This window comes from Mauremys reevesii, linkage group 1 (assembly GCF_016161935.1).
Source record: "Mauremys reevesii isolate NIE-2019 linkage group 1, ASM1616193v1, whole genome shotgun sequence".
Taxonomy (NCBI): Eukaryota; Metazoa; Chordata; order Testudines; family Geoemydidae; genus Mauremys; species Mauremys reevesii.
In genome coordinates this window covers 194,931,431-194,950,983 of record NC_052623.1, presented here as the reverse complement: position 1 = coordinate 194,950,983, position 19,553 = coordinate 194,931,431, and the positions used below count along the sequence as shown (strand labels likewise).

The following is a 19,553-nucleotide window of genomic DNA, read 5'->3' as shown; positions in this document are numbered from 1 at the left end:
CTAAAAACAAAAAACCCACAATATTAAGAACTTTTCATTCTGTAAATAGTGTGTTTCAGACAGAAATGTGATTAAGTTGTCTTTGCCTTTATGATCATCAAAAAACCCATTTGACTGGAGAGGAAAAATTCCTGAAGTCGTCTATAAATTGAAATCCTTGTAAAAATATTTTTAACACACAAGATCACTGTATCTGAAAGAGATGAGAGGAAAAATGTAGTTTTGCTCCTTTTTTGTTTTTATTTGTGTACTTTGAGCATTTGACAACATTCTGTGCGGAGACAATATAATTGTTTTTCCGGTGGTGGCTGATGCGCTGGCAAGCAAACTTCCTTTTAGACACCTTTTCATCCCTCTCAAGCACACGCCTTTGGGGACAGGTTTCAGTATCTTCATTCTTCTCTGAGTGAATCCATGTGGTCCAGCTATGCTTAAAATTAATCTCTGAGATGCTGTCCCTGTTTATTGACTGTGCTAACCCAACAGGCCCCTGTGAGTTTGGCACTTGTAATGCCTTTCATTCCAAGAACCTGTGACAGCAGCTTCTTAAAATGATTCAAAAATGACTTCTTCAACACAAAACCTTATTTATTCATTCACCCCAAAGGTACATAGCAATCAGAGAAAATGACTAAAACAATGAAGGGCTACATGAACATTTTCTCTTATCTAACACACAATCTTTCCTTGCAAGCTTTGGTAAGTTCCATTCAGCCCAGCTACCTCTAGTTGTGTGGGGAGAAGCAGACTGTGGCCTCTGTGACACTCTCCTCTTGCATCCTTGTGAGCACTCACTGATGCTCCCCGAGTGGCTGTGGCAATTCACTCTACTAGCCCCACTTCCTTTTCTAGGTGTGAGGCTCTCTAACAGTTTTTAGTATCCTCTTTACTCCTGGGCTCCAGCGTGGGAAGAATAAACATGCCCAGCTTGCTGGGATACAACCGGGGAATTCTCTGATCAATAGCTTCCCCATGGTTTCCTCAAGGTCCATATTCTCTGGACTGTACTTCATCTTTGCCATTGTTTTGTTGTCTGTTGGTTTTTCCTCCGGCATCCTCCACTGACTAACTCCTTGGAGTTAGGCAGGATAATACATGGGTAACCTGGGGAACATAAGGTATTTATAAAAAAAAAATACAAATAACTACCTCATTCTCCAAGTTATGTAGGGCCAGATCTACCACTACTTATGCAACTGCCAGCTTGGCAGACACACTGGGGATGGAGCCAGGGCTCTACCAAGCTAGAACCATGAATGGCTACAACTTGAGCTAAAGAGCCAAGGCTTTCTAGCTGGGGCTATAACAGACTTGTATCCTCTGTGGATTGGTCACAGAGGGACCTGTAACATACACACTCACCAGTGGGTTACACTTACGGCCAGTAACAGCTTGACTCATGCAAGTTATCTGTCTGAATTTAGTGTAAAAATACTCATGTGCCTAAGTGGTGGAAGGTTTTGGACATGTAGGGTAAATCCTGTGAAGTTTTATGAATAGTCCCACTGGCCTCATTGGGAATATTCACAAAGCCTTGGTAGGATACTTTGTAAGTTTCTTCTGTGTTGTGTGTGGGTCTTTCACCCACTCACCCAGGACATTGATTAACTAATTAATTCTCATACCACCTATCTGAGATAAGTAAGAACTATTATCCACATGTTGTTAGATATGGGATTTGAATTTGATTTCAAAGCTTTCTTCATAGTAAAATTTTACAAAATCAAAATGCAGTGAACTTGTCAGCAGGTGTGCAGGTGAATATGCTGTGGTAACAACTGGACGCTTTAGAATGTTCTAATGTATTTTTTTAAACAAGTTACATTGACCAAACATACAGTCATTAACAAGTTTTTCAGTTCCTTTTGTAAATGCATGATTTTGCTGGTTGTATTTGAGAACTGTAATCTTTCCCTTTGGCTGCATGGGGCAGTGAAAGGATGTCTACACTAGCCATTTTTTCTAAAATTTCCCATTGCTACAGCTCCATTAGTAGCAATGCTAATGTAGGCAGGTGTTCGTGTTTTAAAACCTTCTCTGACTAGGTCGAGGCAACATAATGGTTAAAATTAATGACAGTCACCAAAACCCTACATTAGCATTGCCGCCATTTCTACAGATGAGGTGGTGGGGATCAACAATGGGGAAAATTAAGTCTACCACAAACAAGGGGTGTATGTGCGTGTGCACATGCTTACTAGTGTGAAAAAGCAAGTCTGGACTGTAAACAGTTTTATCAAGCCTGACCAGCACTCGAGAAAGTTTATCCCAGAAAGAGGACTCCCCCTCCCTTCGCTCCCTAGAGACATTCAGCTCAAGGAAACCTAATAGCTCCCACCTGAACTAATGAAATGGTGAGGAGCGATTTCGACTTTAATCCTCCAGAACCAAAGCCAGCTAATTTTTAAGGCTTCATATAACAATGGGGGTCCCAAACTATCATCCCTTCCATCTGAATTATAGCCATATGGACAAATAAAATATACACGCTCAATAGATTTGGTTACATATCTTTTCAAAATAAAATATACTGCAGATGTATTTAAAATATATTTGATAATTTAAAGAAAATGTGTCTAGCCACTTGGGTGCCCTCTGGGGGCACTTGGTGCATATAAAAGAAATAATGGCATCTGTACATAATATTGGACATCTGAATGAACCATTAAAGCTTCCTGCACTGCATTTGGTTCCTTAGGAGCTGGTATCATTCCATATTCCACTCCATGAGGTGCATTAATGGGTTTCGTCAGATGAAATATTGTTTTCATGCTCTGTTTTACAAAGTTAACATTGAGTAATTGCTCATGTATTGACTGTATCTGAAGTGAAGCTGAAATGGTTTAGGTTGTGGATGTGAATAGTTAGCTTAAGAGTAGTTTTACAAGTAGTTCCTCTGCTCGCTCAACACTTGCCCTCTCCCTCCTTCCCGTGCCCATTGTCTTGGCTGCAAAGCAGAGTCTTACCAAACCTAGATGGCTGCAAATAGCTGGAACTCCACAAGGTCTCCCTGTTATCTTTCAGTCTGCGGTCTTGGCAAAGTAAATCCCAGCCTGTAGAACTGAATTGAAAAAGCAACATTTTGTGAGAGTTAAATTGCCTGAAATTAAATTGTGAAACAATGTGCAAAAGAAAATTCATAATTTTGCATAGGCTTATTTAATGTATACCCCTTCTGTAAAGTTCAGGGGGCTTATAATATGTATTGATCAAGTGCCTGGCTGGTTATAAGTTGGATTGAAAGCTAAAATAAGGAGAAAATATACAGTATGTCTAAGATATAGTCATGGTCAGGTTTTCCTGGTTTTTGTTTTGCACATCTCGGTTATAAATATTGCAAGAAACACTTTAGCTTTTAACCTGTAGAATCTTGATTGATTATGCATGACCATTATGATCTGTTAATCACTTTGTTTACTTCTGTGTATAAATATTGATGCTCACCCCTAATAAACTTGCCACACTTACTCCGAAGCCTTTTAAGCTAAGGATAGTGTGAGCCCGTTGATCAACGAATTGGTGTCTGGTCTCTGACAGATTGTGAGCCCCATACCAACTCCGCACAAACTCGGGTGCTGGAGAGGTGAGTAAGGACTTGCTTTTTACCTAACAATTTGGGGGCTCGTCCGGGATTTTCTTCTGGTGCGGTGCCTCTGTCCAGTGGTCAGACCACTCATATACGAATTGGCAGGCGCCACGGGAGATTTCTCCCAGCCAATTCAATATTGAGAGGTCGTGTACTGGACAGCAGGATAAACGCCAGTTGGAGGGCTCCTGTCAGACACCATGGGTCAAGGGACTAGCGTGCCTCTTGAGAGTCCGCTGGGGATTGTAAATAAGTTATGGAATGAAGGGAAACTCCCAGTACAGACAGGAATGTCTAGGAGGAAGTTGTACACACTGTGTGTAAGGAATTGGACTGGGTATACCGCGGTATTGGCCGACCCGGAGATGAGGTGGCCTTCGTATGGCTCTTTTGAACAGGCTGCCTTAAGAGGAGTAAGGAGCCAGATCGAAAAAGACCATCCGGGACAGTTATGTTACTGGTTTTGTTGGGACACAGCAGCAGAGCTGTGGAAATCTTTAAAAATTATGGCAGTCAGGTATTCTCCCGAGAGTGAATCCCCTCCATGTTATTTCGATGAAGGGTATAAACCACGGCGTGTTTTAACTCGTCAGTTGGTCCCCACTGCACCTGCCCCTATTCCTCCACAGGGGGACTCTCTCCAGAGCGCAGAGGGGAATCTGCAGGACTCCAGATCGGAATCTCTGCAGAGGGATAAGGAGGAAATGGAGGGGCACACCTCGGGAGGAGTAATTACTAGGCAAAAGATCAAGCAAATGCAGCAGGATGCATATCCCTCCCCTGAGGATAGCCCAGAGGCTGCCTCCGCCAAACCTTTTATGAGTAATGAAGGTGTAAGTAGAGAAATGCCTTTACAGGTCCACGACCAACCTTTTGTGGACAATAATGGCCAGTTACAACATACTAATATTGTGGAATATAAAGGATGGCTAGAATGGGACTTGAAAGAGTGGGGACGGTTGTCAGGGTCCTTTGGGGAAAATCCCCGAAAGATCACAGAACTTTTAGAAAGATTGTTTTTAAGTCATAATCCTACTTATACGGATGTAGATCAGTTGTTGAGTAGAGTTTTGACCGGAGAGGAACGTAGTAGATTGTGGATGGCAGAAAGGACATGGGGGGATAGCGATGCGGTTAATATCACTTGGATGGATAGGCGGGATCAAGCCGCTGGCTGGAATCCCCTAGACTGGAGTCAGCAAAGGCTGACTCAACTGCGAACAGATTGAGAGCGATTGTTAGAGAGACTCAAAGAAATGGCTCGCCGCTCGCCTAATCAGGCTAAGTTCATGCAGATTCGGCAGGAATCTGATGAGCCACCCAGAAAGTTCTGGTCGAGGCTATTGGACGGGGCCCGAATGTTCACTCAGATGGATCCTGAGAGAGAAGCAGACCACCCTACTCTTATTTCGTTTTTTGTGAATCAGTCAATGCCCCCTGTAAGGGATTATTTCTTAAAGTTTCGCCCTGGTTGGGGAGGTGTCAGTCACTTCAGTGTTGGACGTAGCTGATTTTGCATGGGAGAAAGAAAGGGAAAGTAGTAAAAAGAAAGAGAAAAAGGAAGAATATAAGTTGATGGCTTTAGCTTTTTGCGGCGGTATTTGAGGCAGAGGCCGTGGCCGTGGCAGGGGATTTCAGGGTGCTCGGGGAAGAGGGTCCTGGCAACCCCAACCACCAGGAAATTGTTTTCAGTGCGGACAGCCCGGTCACTTTAAATGTGAATGCCCCTGGGGACGCCCAGAGGGTCCGGTCGCATCCGCAGATACTTACACCAGGGACGAATACACCCCTGCACCACCAGCCCAGCCCGTTCCTCAGGCCTGGATCAACTACGGGCAACAGCAGCAGCTGCAGCAAACTCAGCCTCCTCAATGACGGTACCCCGGGGGCGAAGGCAAACAATGTGATGGTCTTATTTCCTTAATGTCTTTAGCCGGCTCCTTCCTCACTTTCTCCCTTCCCAGCAAAGAGCCTCGTCTAACCCTTTTAGTCCAAGGACTGCCTGTCTCTTTCCTCATTGATACTGGAGCTACTTTCTCTCTTTTAAATCATGCCCCCTCTCCCTGGCTATCCTCTGAGGTTAAAACTGCAACTGGGGTGGAGGGCAACCCACAGTCTCTGGGACTCACTTTACCTCTAAATGTTATTTATGCTGATAAATGTTTTTCTCACCGTTTTCTTTTTTCCCCAGCTTGTCCGATCCCTTTGATGGGCCGGGATTTACTCTGTAAGCTTGAGGCTACTTTAACCTGCACTCCTGAAGGAGTAGGATTATTGATGACAGTGTTAGGAGATTCGGCCCCAACTCAGGGTAATTGGGAACCCCCCCCCTCTCTCCCCTGACCTCACTGACTTGCCTTTAACCCTCTGGGGAATTTCTGACACTGATGTTGGCCTGCTCCTTTCGGCAGAGCCAGTAAGGATTCAAGTGAAGCCCTCCTTAACCCCCCCGTCAGTCCCTCAATACCCCCTGTCGCTGGAAGCCCGGGAGGGCATCCGCCCCATTATCGAGGGATTCATTGCACAAAAGCTAGTCCGCCCTCAGCGCACTCCCTGTAACACCCCTATACTGCCTGTCAAAAAGCATCCTAAAAAGGACGGAGACCCTATTCGTTGGCGCTTTGTACAGGATCTACGGGTTGTTAATCAGTATGTGGTCCCTCTTCATGCAGTAGTTCCTGATCCAGCTACTATCATCAGCCAAATCCCCTGGGATGCTGAGTGGTTCACTGTTATTGACTTAAAATCAGCCTTTTTTAGCATTCCTGTGCACCCAGACTCTCAGTATCTCTTTGGTTTCACCTGGGAGGGACAAAGTTATGTCTGGCAACGACTTCCTCAAGGCTACAGAGACAGCCCCACGATTTTCAGCCAATGCCTCCGCCACGACTTGGAAGGCTTCACCAGTCCGCAGGGATCCACGTTAGTCCTATACGTAGATGACATTCTATTAGGTAACCGCGAAGAAGCTGCCCTCCGCATCGATGGTAACGCACTTTTATTATACCTACACACCAGAGGCCACAAGGTAGACCCTAACAAGATTCAGTGGGTCTCACAGAAGGTCCGATATCTGGGCTTCCTGTTAACCCCAGAGGGGAGACAAATGGACCCGGTCCGCATAAAGACTATCCAAAACTGCCCTCTGCCAAACACCAAGAAACAACTTCGAGGTTTCTTAGGATTAATTGGCTTCTGTCGCCCCTGGTTGCCGTCCTGCGGGGAATTAAGCAAACCGCTCCACCGACTCACTGCTAACCTTGCTCCTGACCCTTTGCAGTGGTCCCCAGACACGATCCAAGCCTTTCAGTTACTCAAGGACAGTGTGGCCTCCTCCATGTCTCTCCGCCCCCCCAATTACAGCAAACCCTTTCACCTTTTTGTCCACGAGAGGGGCGGAATTGCTAGTGGCGTCCTTACCCAGCTGAGCGGGCCCCACCATTTCCCGCTTGCTTTTTAGTCTCAGCAGATCGACCCTGTCGCTCAGGGAACCCCATCCTGCACCCGGACTCTGGCAGCAGCTGCCCTGCTGATCACAAAGGCAAAGAGCCTGACCCTGGGTCATTTTACCACGGTCTGGACCTCTCATGCCTTGTCAGCCCTTCTGCGTAGGGGCACAACCCAAGTCTTTTCGGCCCATCGTCAGCAGCAGCTAGAGGCCGAACTCCTAGAAGACACTAACCTAATTTTTGAAAGGTGTGGGCCCTTTAATCCAGCTACCTTGCTTCCTGACCTGCCAGTCCTCCAGGATCAGCACGACTGTGTGGAAGTAGTTCATAGCATCTTACAGATAAGGAACAACCTGTTTGACGTGCCACTGGACAACCCTGATTGCATCCTCTTCTCGGACGGAAGCTCCTTCTATGTTGATGGCAAGCGTTTCACCGGTTATGCAGTCACCTCTGAATGGGACATTCAAGAGGCCGCCTCACTGCCAGGCAACTGGGAGCCCAAGCCGCGAACTCTATGCTCTGGCCCGAGCTTGCCAGTTGGCCGCTGGTAAGCCCGTTACCATTTTTACTGATAGCAAGTACGCTTTTGGAGTTGTGCATTGTCACATCCACCTCTGGAAGTTTCGAGGTTTCCAGACAGCTGCCGGTAAACCCATTCAGCACCTCCCCCTCATCCACAAGCTTTTGGACGCCCTCCAAGAACCCTCGGTCCTGGCTGTAGTTCACTGCCGGGCCCATACTAAAGATGATAGCCCCGTCACCCGTGGGAATGCCCTGGCTGACGCCTCCGCCAAAACGGCTGCCGTCTTACCCTTAGCCATGCCCACGTTGGCTATTGTAACCTCCTCCTTTACTCCACCGCACCCCGTACCAGTACCCGCTGCTGAACTACAGTCGTGGGAGAGCCTCGGAGCCACTCTGGTCAAAGGGACCTGGCTTATGCCGGATGGCCGAGCCTGCCTCCCTCGCTCCACATACCCCGTGGCAGTTCGCTGGCACCATGATAAGGGGGGTCACTACGGCACACACGCCCTTGTGGACACCATCGCTCGCTTTTGGTATGCTCCAGGCATTCAACCCTACTGCCTGTCAATAGTGAAAGCATGCAGCACATGTCAACGTAATGGACCTGCTCCGCCCCTTAGCAAAATTAAGGGTGGAAGACCTCCGCCTGCTGCTCCATTTCAACATCTTCAAATTGACTTTGCAGATATGCCAAAGGCTTTTGGGAAAAAGCACCTCCTTGTTTTGGTTTGCCCTCTGACTTCATGGGTCGAAGCTTTTCCTACTGCTAATTGTACTGCTGCCACAGTGACGAAGATTCTCCTTAGAGACATTGTACCCCGTTTTGGCATCCCTCTCGTGCTTGACTCAGATCGCGGACCCCACTTTACTGGTAATGTCCTTGGCCGTTTAGAACAAGGACTGGGCATTTCACACTCCTTTCATACACCCTACCACCCCCAGTCTAGCGGGAAAGTTGAGCGTATGAATAGGGAGCTTAAGCTCACATTGGCTAAATACTGTCAGGAAACAGGGTTAAAGTGGCCTCAGGTACTTCCCTTGGTCCTGTTTCACCTTCATACTCGCCCAACCCGCGTATTGGGATTATCCCCCTTTGAACTGCTCTATGGACACCCCCCTTTCAAAGGCGGGGCGCTACCACGTGCTGATGTTTCACTATTGGGAGGGGATCATATGACCGCGTGCCAGTTTCTCTCCCTACAGGCTCGCCTCCATACCCTTTGGAAAGCCTCGCAGTTTTCCCAGACCGTGCCACTAGAAGAACAGATCCACCCGTTCCAACCAGGGGACTTCGTCTGGGCCAAAAAGTTCGTTCGTGGCGACACCCTCCAGCCGAGGTTTACTGGACCCCACCAGGTTCTTTTAACAACCCAGACTGCAGTGTTCCTGGAAGGACGCAAATCCTGGATCCACCACTCCCACGTCATGCCAGCCGTAGTGGACCACAGTGACGGACCAACAGCTCTTGCCACCACTGAGGACACTGCCTCTGACCAGTGGACCAGCTTACCTCTTTCAGACATCAGACTTAAATTGACTCGGAAAAAATGAGAGGACCTTTTATTCTGACAACTGTATGTTTTTTATTATGCCTTTTTAGTTTATTTTCTGCTTATGAAGATAATGCTTTTATTAGATATTCCCACGAGGTTAAAACTCGTATTTTAGGAAATAGAAGTAATTGCTGGGTATGTACTCAATTTCCAGTAAATGCAGAACAGGGACTCCCCTTCACACCCATTCCCCTGACCACTGCTAATATGACTTGGATGCCACCGGCTAGAGTAAAAGATCCAGTCCAACACAATCTTACATGGGACAAAACAGGAGTGCCAATTAACAGATATCTCAGGGTAACCAATCAGACAGGATCACTGTGTTTTGTTAAAGAAAAGGGGTCAACTTTAGTGGGAACAAGTAAATGCAACATGTATTTTAATGGCACCGCCTTTAGTAAAAATCTTGGCTTCAAGCCTTGCGCATCCCACTTATCCCATATGTGGATCCCTCACCCCGATCCAACTTTTTCATGGGTGGGCAAGTCTTCAGAGTCAGCTTTTAAGAAGCCCTGCTCAGATCACGAGGGTGTCCAACTAATTGTTAAGGGATATACGATTGCCTTCTACAACTGCTCAAGCAGTACTACACTGCACTTTGAAAACACCACTACCAAATTGTGCCTCTGCAGTTCGCACAACGACCCCTCTGCGTTACCAGGGGAACAGTGGTCCAACGGGTGGTGGGTTACCTCCTACTTTGAGAAATGGAATACCCGAAACGCAATGTATGGAACATACTGGGTGTGCGGGCCCAAAGCTTATTACTTTCTCTCCCCTGATTGGGCAGGGTCATGTGATTTAGCATGGCTCACACCGCCTTCTCGCATCTCCCTCACTCCCCCCCATTTTCCCCACGTTCGTAACATCCGTGAAACCTTCAGAGATATTAATATCCGTGATGGTTTGTCGTGGCAGCGGTGGGCTGGTCTCATTAGCTTGAGGGGTGGTGTCATCCGTCTAAAGGGACTACTAGAATCTTTAACCAATGAAACCTGCGACCCTATTTGAGAATCAGGCCGGGGAAATGTCCCAACTGCGCCAGTTAGCTTTGCAAAACCGAATGGCTTTAGACATAATGTTAGCAGCCCAGGGAGGAACTTGCGCCCTCATAAATGAAGAATGCTGTGTTTTTGTAAATGATACCTACCCTGACACCTTTCAACGTACCAAACATCTAAGGGAAATGGCTAAGAACTACTCCTCTGGCCAGCCACCTTATGATTGGTGGGGAGCCTTATGGAATTGGCTGCCTGGATTTGGGTGGGTTAAAAAACTCTTGGTGGGTATTGTTGGGGCCATAGTAATCCTTATAATACTGTGTTGCTGTATTCAGTGTGTCCCCTCCCTCATAGACTCATGTGGGTCAGTTTATTCTTTTCCTACTTCAGCCAAAGGCCTTACTCTCTTCGAGTTGGCCCAGGCTGAAATTGCCAAGCGGCCCTTGGCTCCTTAAAATGGGGTGTAGCTTTTGGTAAATAGTTATCCCAAAGCTACAAATGGAGGAATGTTGAGTCTGAACTTTTGATGAGCTTAAACTTAACCCAGACTTGATGTCTCTGTCTGAAACTTTTAATCAAAGCTCTGACCTGCGAACTACTCATGACACCCCCCCTCCCCTTAAGTAGCCATCTCCCCTTTTGTCTTTTTAAATTTACATTTTAACCTGTTTTATCCTGTAGAATCTTGATTGATTATGCATGACCATTATGATCTGTTAATCACTTTGTTTACTTCTGTGTATAAATATTGATGCTCACCCCTAATAAACTTGCCACACTTACTCCGAAGCCTTTTAAGCTAAGGATAGTGTGAGCCCGTTGATCAACGAATTGGTGTCTGGTCTCTGACAGATTGTGAGCCCCATACCAACTCCGCACAAACTCGGGTGCTGGAGAGGTGAGTAAGGACTTGCTTTTTACCTAACACCAGCGTCCCCCCGCCCCCCAATTATGAGATTGATTTAAAAATCAGATTATTAAAAATAATGTTGGTGTTCTTTATTTGGCTTGTTGAATATCTAGGGTACAATGGGAATATGTTTCCAAACTTTTCTCTGCAACTGTGACAAACTTATTTTTAATGAAAGATGAGAATCTCAACTAATCATATGCTTCCAAGAGCTGAGGCTTTTAGAAAAATATTCAGTATTGTGGGATTTGCAATACAATTGTGAGTTGGCAAAACTGGGCTTGTAATAATAATAAATGCTAACCTGTTTCTTTTACTCTCACTAGTATTTTCTGCCAGAGGGAAAGTGGTTGTAGGTGATGTTTTTAATCATTGTACATTAGAAACTCTGGATATTGTTCACATATGAGACCTACTTTTGTTGTATGCAGGACCACCCACTGGCTAACTGGGAATCGGATCCAACTCCTGTTGAAATAACTGATGATCTTTCCATTGGCTTCAGTGAGTTGGGTCAAGTGCTTGCTATATAAGAGGAGGGGAAATGGGAAATACGTTAGTACGCTGGTGACCGCCTATTCTCTGTGTGGTTATGTCTAAATGAAGAAAATAGGTAGTTAGCTAACATGTTTTTAAAAGACAGATATAGACAGAGTTTAAAAATCTTGATACATATTAGCTGGTCATAGGCAACCCCTTGGAGGTTTGAATTATATTAGTGAAAACATGTTGGCTAACACACTTTTCAGCATGACTTAGTTTTAGTCTAGACAAGGCCTAGGAGTGTGGCTTTCTCATCTTTTCTGTTTACTGTTCCTTCTTTATTCTGTTTAAATGAAGCTTAAATTGCTGTAGCCATACCACCAATTTGTCTCTGCTAAATCACCCCCTCTGGATATGTTCTCTGAAAGGAACACATTACCTTGGGAAGTGTTGTTTCATTGAGGTAATAAACAACAAATTTCCCTTCAAGAGCAAAAGATGGGCTAAGTGGTATTGATAGGAAACTTTTAAAACTTGCACTTTGTGCCTGGGGTTCTTATTAGGTATTCAAATAGAATTCCCTGGGACACTCCCAACCTCTTAAAAAAGCAAACTGGGGAAAAAACAGTAGGCACCTTGATATTTTGCCTCATGGACTTGTTCTGGCATTGCAAAATGGAGATGCCACCTCATGGCATTTGGCAGATTTTTAATTCTGAACGGCAAAACCTGAAATTGCAGCCAAGAGGGTGAGTATTAATAACAATTCAGGGCAGAAATTAAATCCCCTGCACCCCCTTGTTTTCTGAGTGGCATTGAAGGAATGATACAGCAAACCACAGATGCTAAACTTCTAGCCGCTGCTATGTCTTTCCTGACGTAGATCAATGAAAGTTAAGTAAATCCTATAATAGTAATTTCCTCACCTAATTTCCTCATCTAGAATGAGGGGATCTTTTTTTGCCTTTTCAGGATAATAAATCAGTTGAGTATGCCATTCTAGGAAATGCTTATTTCCTATGGTGTTACTTATATCCTCTATATTACACATATTTTCCCTCTCTTCTCCTTTTACCTCAGGCTGAAAGTATCATGCAGGCTGGGTAAGAAGAAAGGGATATTTTATTCTGTGCCCGTAACCATCACGTCCACATGTCATAGCTTGACAGATGAACTTCCATTTAAAAATAATCCTTGCAGTTTGAGCCAAGATATGCTTATTTTTAGGGCTGTCAAGCAATTAAAAAAATTCCATAATCACAATTAATCACACTGTTAAATATAGAATACCATTTATTTAAATATTTTGGATGTTTTCTGCATTTTCAAATATATTTTTCAATTACAACACAGAATACAAAGTGTACAGTGCTCACTCTATATTTATTCTTGATTACAAGTATTTGCACTGTAAAAAACAGAAGAAATAGTATTTTTCAATTCACCTAATACAAGTACTGTAGTGCAATCTCTTTATCATGAAAGTTGAACTTACAAATGTAAAATGATGTACCAAAAAAAGGCATTCAAAAATAAAACAATGTAAAATTTTAAAGCCTGCGGCTCCACTCAGTCCTACTTCTTGTTCAGCCAATTGCTCAGACAAACAAGTTTGTTTACATTTGCAGGAGATAATGCTGCCTGCTTCTTGTTTACAATGTCACCTGACAGTGAGAACAGGCGTTCTCATGGCACTACTGTAGCCAGTGTCACAAGATATTTAAATTCCAGATGAACTAAAGATTCATATGTTCAGTTCATGCTTCAGCTACCATTCCAGGGGACATGAGTCCATGCTGATCACAGGTTCTGCTTGATAACAATCCAAAGCAGTGTAGACTGACGCATATTCAGTTTCATTGCCACCAGCTTCAGTTCAGATGCCACCAGAAGAAGGTTGATTTTCTTTTTTGGTGGTTTGGATTCTGTAGTTTCTGCTCTTTTAAGACTTCTGAAAGCATGCTCCACACCTCGTCCCTCTCAGATTTTGGAAAACGCTTGAGATTCTTAAACCTTGGGTTGGGTGCTGTAGCTATCTATAGAAATGTCACATTGGTACCTTCTTTGCGTTTTGTGAAATCTGGAGTGAAAGTGTTCTTAATATGAACAACATGTGCTGGGTCAACATCCGAGACTGCTATAACATGAAATACATGACAGAATGTGGGTAAAACAGAGCAGGGGACAGAGAATTCTCCCACAAAGAGTTCAGTCTCAAATTTAATTATTTTTTTAATGAGCATCATCAGCATGGAAGCATGTCCTCTGGAATGGTGGCCAAAGCATGAAGGGGCATATGAACATTTAGCCTGTCTGGCACGTAAATACCTTGCCACGCCAGCTACAAAAGTGCCATGCAAATGCCTTGTTCTCACTTTCTGATGACATTGTAAATAAGATGCAGGCAGCATTATTTCCCATAAATGTAAACAAACTTGTTTGTCTGAGCGATTGGCTGAACAAGAAATAGGACTGAGTGGACTTGTAGGCTCTAAAGTTTTACATTGTTTTGTTTTTGGAGCAGGGCGACTCAGAGGATTCAGGGAGTCTGGGGCAAAGCAATTTCGGGGGCCCCTTCCATTTTAAAAAAAAGTTGTAATATTATAGTAACATGTATTTGGAAATGTAAAAAATAACCAGTGAAATACGTTCAAATTATTTTTTAATAATTTGAAAATACATGAAATACATTATTTAAAAAAAATTAAATGGTTTAATGGTATGTATACATTTGCAATTACATAATTCTTCTTATGAAATCGGTTTTTACAAATTGTTCTGAACATGAATTATACAGCTGCAAATTTTTTCCTCGCTTTCATTTTGGCGAACTCATTAATAAGGTCATCAAAACTTGTGTCTTCGGTCATTTCATATTCTGTGCTCAAAGTGAGCAAATGGTTCAGCCTTTCTTCCCCGGTGGCTGAAAGCTAAAGATTTTAAATCAATGTTAGCTTACTAAATGCATGCTCTCCCAATGCTACCGACACTGGCAACACTGTTAGTAGGAGTAAACAAATACAAATTTGTGGAAACTCATTTTCCAACCCTTTTTTTGAAGAGAACATTAAGAAGTGTAAGTGCAGATGTTATATATCCATCAACTCTTAAGTTGGAATCTTCTTTTATTTTGTAACAGATTCTAAGTTCTTCTTTAAGATCTTCTCTCTGGAGGTCTTTTGGATATGCTGTGGCCAAAGTGTCAACAAATTTTTCTATAGAAGATTCATCCATTTTATCTGGTGAACACAAAATGGGTGAAAATGAATTTGAGACTTCAGCCATTCTTTTGCCAAGACCTCCTAGCTCTGATAGAAGTAAATCCATTGTCGGGAAGAACACCTGTACTTTGAACTGAATATCGGGAGAGTCAAACATATAGTCTGCATCCCCTGTATCATCAAAGAATCGCTTGTTCTTCCGATCCTTAAGTCACTTTTTATTTTTGGGTCAATGCCAAGGCTTGAAGTGACCTAAAAAATTGGCCAAGAATCTTTCATTGTTTGAATTTCCTTGACTAAGTTGCTCATGTGTTTAGCTCCCTCTTCCATTGTTAATTTGGCGCTTTGTAGGACCTTGTTATCATCAATTCACTGAAGCACTTTAAACCATATTGTAGAAAGAAGTACAAATTCAAATGACTTAAGCCACTTAATCAAACAATCAACATCTGCCTGGATTTCAGGATGTAAATGAAGCTCTTCTTCAATGTTAATTAAACTTTCCAGCATGCCTGTGTGATTTTTGATTAGGGGGCGAACAGCATCAATGCTTGAGCTCCACCTAGTTTTAGATACAGAGTGAAGAGAGAGATTTGCAGTGGTCTGCAAAATTTTCCATCTCTCAGGGCTAAGAGCAAATACTTTATAGAGTTTCTGAACATTTCCAAAATATATTTTTACCTCTACACTGGTTTCCATAGCGTGGGTGCCACAGAGGTTCAGCTTGTGAGCGCTGTCTGGAGAAAAATAGGCTTTGGCATTTTCTTCCAAAATTCTTGTCTTTACTCCCTGAAATTTTCCTGACATGTTAGAGGCATTGTCATATTCATGCCCTCTGCACTAAGATAGTTCTAAGACACATTCTTTTAAAAACCTTTTTATCTGTTCTGCTATATCTGCACCAGTCTTCTTTTCAAAATCTACTAGTTTAACAAATCTTTCATGCAAATCCCAATTTCCATTTTTTTTGCATCACATATCTGAGAATAAAAACTGTGTGTGAAACATCAGGTGTACCATCAACAACAATACTGAAATATCAGGCTTTTCTAACCTTTTCAAGAACAGGGTTTAAAACTTTCTCCCCACACAGTTTCAAGAACTCATTCTGACTACGCCATGCCAGGTAGTGAGCCTGCATTCTTCGACCAGACTCTCTGCATTGAGCTACCATCTCTAGATGTTTCACCTCAGTATTGTACCTGCCCACAAGCTTCAGTGTTGACAAGAAAAGCCCACAGTCATCATGATCAACAGTAGAATGGTTACCACAAAATGGCAGATTATTCTTTGCTAGGAAAAGAATTATGTCAACAGCAGTTAATATTTTACGCCATTTTTCCTACTCCTGTATAATACTATGATGTAATGCTGCATCAATGCCTCTTTTATCACTCAGTGTCTGAAATAATTCCTTCCACTTAATGTAATTGGTCAAATGTAAAGTGTTTTCTTCATGACCCTTGATTTTCTCGTAAATGTTTTTCCAATTATCGGCAATTCCACCTTTGACAAATTTTGAATGATGTAATTGGTTAGTTTGTGTTTCACTTCTGTAAAGACTGCAGGGAAAACAAAATATTGCTGCAGCATCTTTACTCTACATCATCCAGTCTCTTTTAATACATTTGCCATTACTCAGATGTTTAGAAAAAACTGTTATCTGCAATTTCCTGCCAAAAGTTTCACGAGGAAAGCTTTTGGGCTTATGTGGTGGACCCTTCAATACAATAAGATCTCTCTTTGTTTATATCTAGGCACTTCCAAGAGGCTGGGTCATTACTGCACAACTCTTCTTCATCATTCCCATCTACAGCAGCAGGACTAGTCGACTGTACCAATTTCTCAATTATAGCATTGTTACCGCTGTGTTCTCCATTGTCTAGCCAAAAAGGCTAGATTTTCTTCTCTTCCTCCGCAACAACCATAACATTGTTTTCTGAATGTGGTAATATTTTGGATTCCTCACACACCGCCTTTTCTTTTTCCCTTACAACACCACTTTCACTTCCCATCTCTGAAGAGCCTTGAATGTCAGCATCGCTCAACTCAGTTAACTGACTTGACTTAGATTGTGTCTGAAAAAATTTGTCAAGATATTTTTCCCTTTTCTTCTTGCATCTGTCTAGCTTTCTTCTGCTTTCTCTTCTCAAATCCTGAAAGATATGTACGTTTCATTTTTCTAACCCCTAAGATCATTCACTATGTGGTGATACCTGCAAACAAATTAATTTCCTTGGTATCTTTCTTTTTTGTTAATAGTGTGACACTATACTCCATAATGCTTTATGGGAATATGACATAACTGGAATATGATCCATTGAATCTATCTATGCTACATATGCTATGTAACATATCTCTATAAAGGTTATGGTCTACTGAATCTATTAATCCTTGGTTGTGTACTGGCTTGGTTTCTAAATAACCTTAGTAGAGCATTTGGTCAGTTCCCGGAGAAAGGAATGTTGAAGTTAAGTACCTAATCAAGAGACACTTAAAGGACAATGAATATTGGAATGCTCCAATCCACATAAGAAGTCTACTTGAGGACATTCAAGGTAGCATGTAAACAATGGATGCTACCTGTAAAAACTGTGAGTTATGCATGGACATGTGACTTGCCCAGGTAACTCCTAAACTCCATCTTGGAGCTGGACTGTACATAGGAGTGAGGAGGGGGTCTCCACCCAAAAGAGGAAGTCTATTTAAACCCCTGGGAGACCCCTCCATTAGGGTCTTCAGCTGGCTAAAGAGAGCCTCCCTACCCGCCCCCCCCAGGATACTTGAAAGAAACTGGAACAAAGGACAGTGTGCAGGGAGTGTGAGTAATTGCTGGACCCAGGCTAAAAGGAGATGAATCTGTAAAAGGGAGCATTCTTGAACTGGTGAGGATCTTATCTGTATTCAGTTTGATTAGACATAGATTTGAGCATTTTATTTTATTTGGCTTGGTGACTTACTTTGTTCTGTCTGTTACTACTTGGAACTACTTAAACCTTACTTTTTGTATTTAATAAAATCACTTTTTACTTATTAATTAACTCAGAGTATGTATTAATACCTGGAGGAGCAAACAACTGCTGCATATCTCTCTATCAGTGTTATAGAGGGTGAACAATTTATGAGTTTACCCTGTATAAGCTTTATATAGGGTAAAATGGATTTATTTGGGTTTATTGGGGACTTCCATTGGGAGTTGGGCATCTGAGTGTTTAAAGACAGGAACAGGTCTGTTAGCTGCTTTCAGGTAAACCTGCAGCTTTGGGGCAGACCCTGGGTCTTTGCTGGAGCGGACGGAAGTGTCTGGTTCAGCAAGACAGGGTGCTGGAGTCCTGAGCTGGCAGGAAAAGCGGGGTGGAAGTAGTCTGGGCACATCAGGTGGCAGCTCCCAGGGGGTTTCTGTGATCCATACCGTCACAGGTAGTTAATTGAAAAATTCCTTCTGTACCCCATGTGTTGCAGAACAATTTGAACTCCAACTCCCTGCCCCTTATCCAACCCCCCTGGCCATGGCCCCTTACCATGCCGCTTACCCCCACCTCTCCTGGAGCCTCAGCGAGCTGCGTCTAGGAGTGCCCCTGGACAGGGCTGCAGCAGCGTGACTCCGGCGGGACATAAGCTCCTGCCGCTCGGCCCATCGGCGCTCGCAGCCCCTCCCCCTTATCACGTGGCTCTGAGCAGGAGGAGCTCAGGTCCTGCCAGAGCCATGCCACTGCAGCGCTGTCCAGGGCGGCTCCTGGACGCAGTGCGCTGAGGCTCCGGGGGAAGGTGGAGATGGGGGCAGGGACGCGGGGGAGCCTGCGGCAAATTGCCCCGCTTGTTCCTCCCTCCCCACTGCACCCCGAACAGCCCTGTTTTGGAGTGCAGTTATGTAACAAAAAACATCTACATTTGTAAGTTGCACTTTCATGACAAAGAGATTGCACTACAATACTTGTATGAGGAGAACTGAAAAATACTATTTCTTATTTTTACAGTGCAAATATTTATAATGAAAAATAATATACACTTTGATTTCAGTTACAACATAGAATACAATATATATGAAAATGTAGAACAAATCCAAAATATTTATTAAATTTCAATTGGTATTCTATTGTTTAGCAGTGCAATTAAAACTGCAATTAATCAAGATTCATTTTTTGAGTTGATCACGTGAGTTAACTGCGATTAATTGACAGCCTTACTTATTTTCATTCTGATAATGCTTCCTGGGTTTGGTACACTTTTTAAAAAGAAATTTAGGCAAGTGATGTTTTCAAGTGTCACTAATACGTTTGTCAACTTTTTTTCCCCCCTCTCCCTCCAGTGTAGTGGAGATGTTCAGCAGGAGTATACTTTTGTTAGTGTATGGTTTAATGGGAGGAAAGGGGAAAATGTCTGTTTCCTACCCCCAATCACCTGCAGGGAAGTGTATCCTGGTTCAGAGCTCCGCTGAGCAGGAGGACAACCCATTCAGACAGTCCCTGTTCTCCAAAGTTGCTGTAATAGATTCCCTTCCCTCTTTGATCCTTGCTCCCTCTGTATGGCACAATGATTAGAACCTTTGGAGCTCAAAGTTCTGAAGCAGCATGCTGCCTTATCAATGGATGCTTTTGTTCTCCTTAAAGTTATGATGACACGAGCTACCTTAGATGGATGGGAACAGAGCACTTTCCCTTAGTGTTGTGCAGGACCTAGATTCCAAACTAAGCAGCATTCTGCAAATCCCTAAAATAGGTAGGTTGATTAGACAGAAACTGGAGAGTGAATCTCCAGAAGATTGGATGTAATGTTACTCCATGACTGGAGAAAGATTCAAATCAAGATAAACTCCTAA

The 19,553-nt window shown here is 43.4% G+C and overlaps 1 protein-coding gene and 1 long non-coding RNA gene across 3 annotated transcripts in view; one reads left to right on the top strand and one right to left on the bottom strand.

Moving 5' to 3' along the window:
• EPHA3 (EPH receptor A3) overlaps window positions 1-19,553 on the top strand; it is a 773,721-nt gene that overhangs the window by 64,831 nt on the left and 689,337 nt on the right. The window lies entirely within an intron of this gene.
• Window positions 890-19,264, bottom strand: LOC120368945. Of its 2 annotated transcripts, none has more exons than XR_005582855.1 (4): window positions 19,136-19,264; window positions 11,335-11,555; window positions 2,967-3,061; window positions 890-1,104 (listed from the first exon to the last, which is right to left on the bottom strand). It is a non-coding gene; the product is annotated as an uncharacterized LOC120368945 (long non-coding RNA). The 2 variants fall into 2 exon arrangements; XR_005582856.1 differs by having other exon boundaries at window positions 11,447-11,555.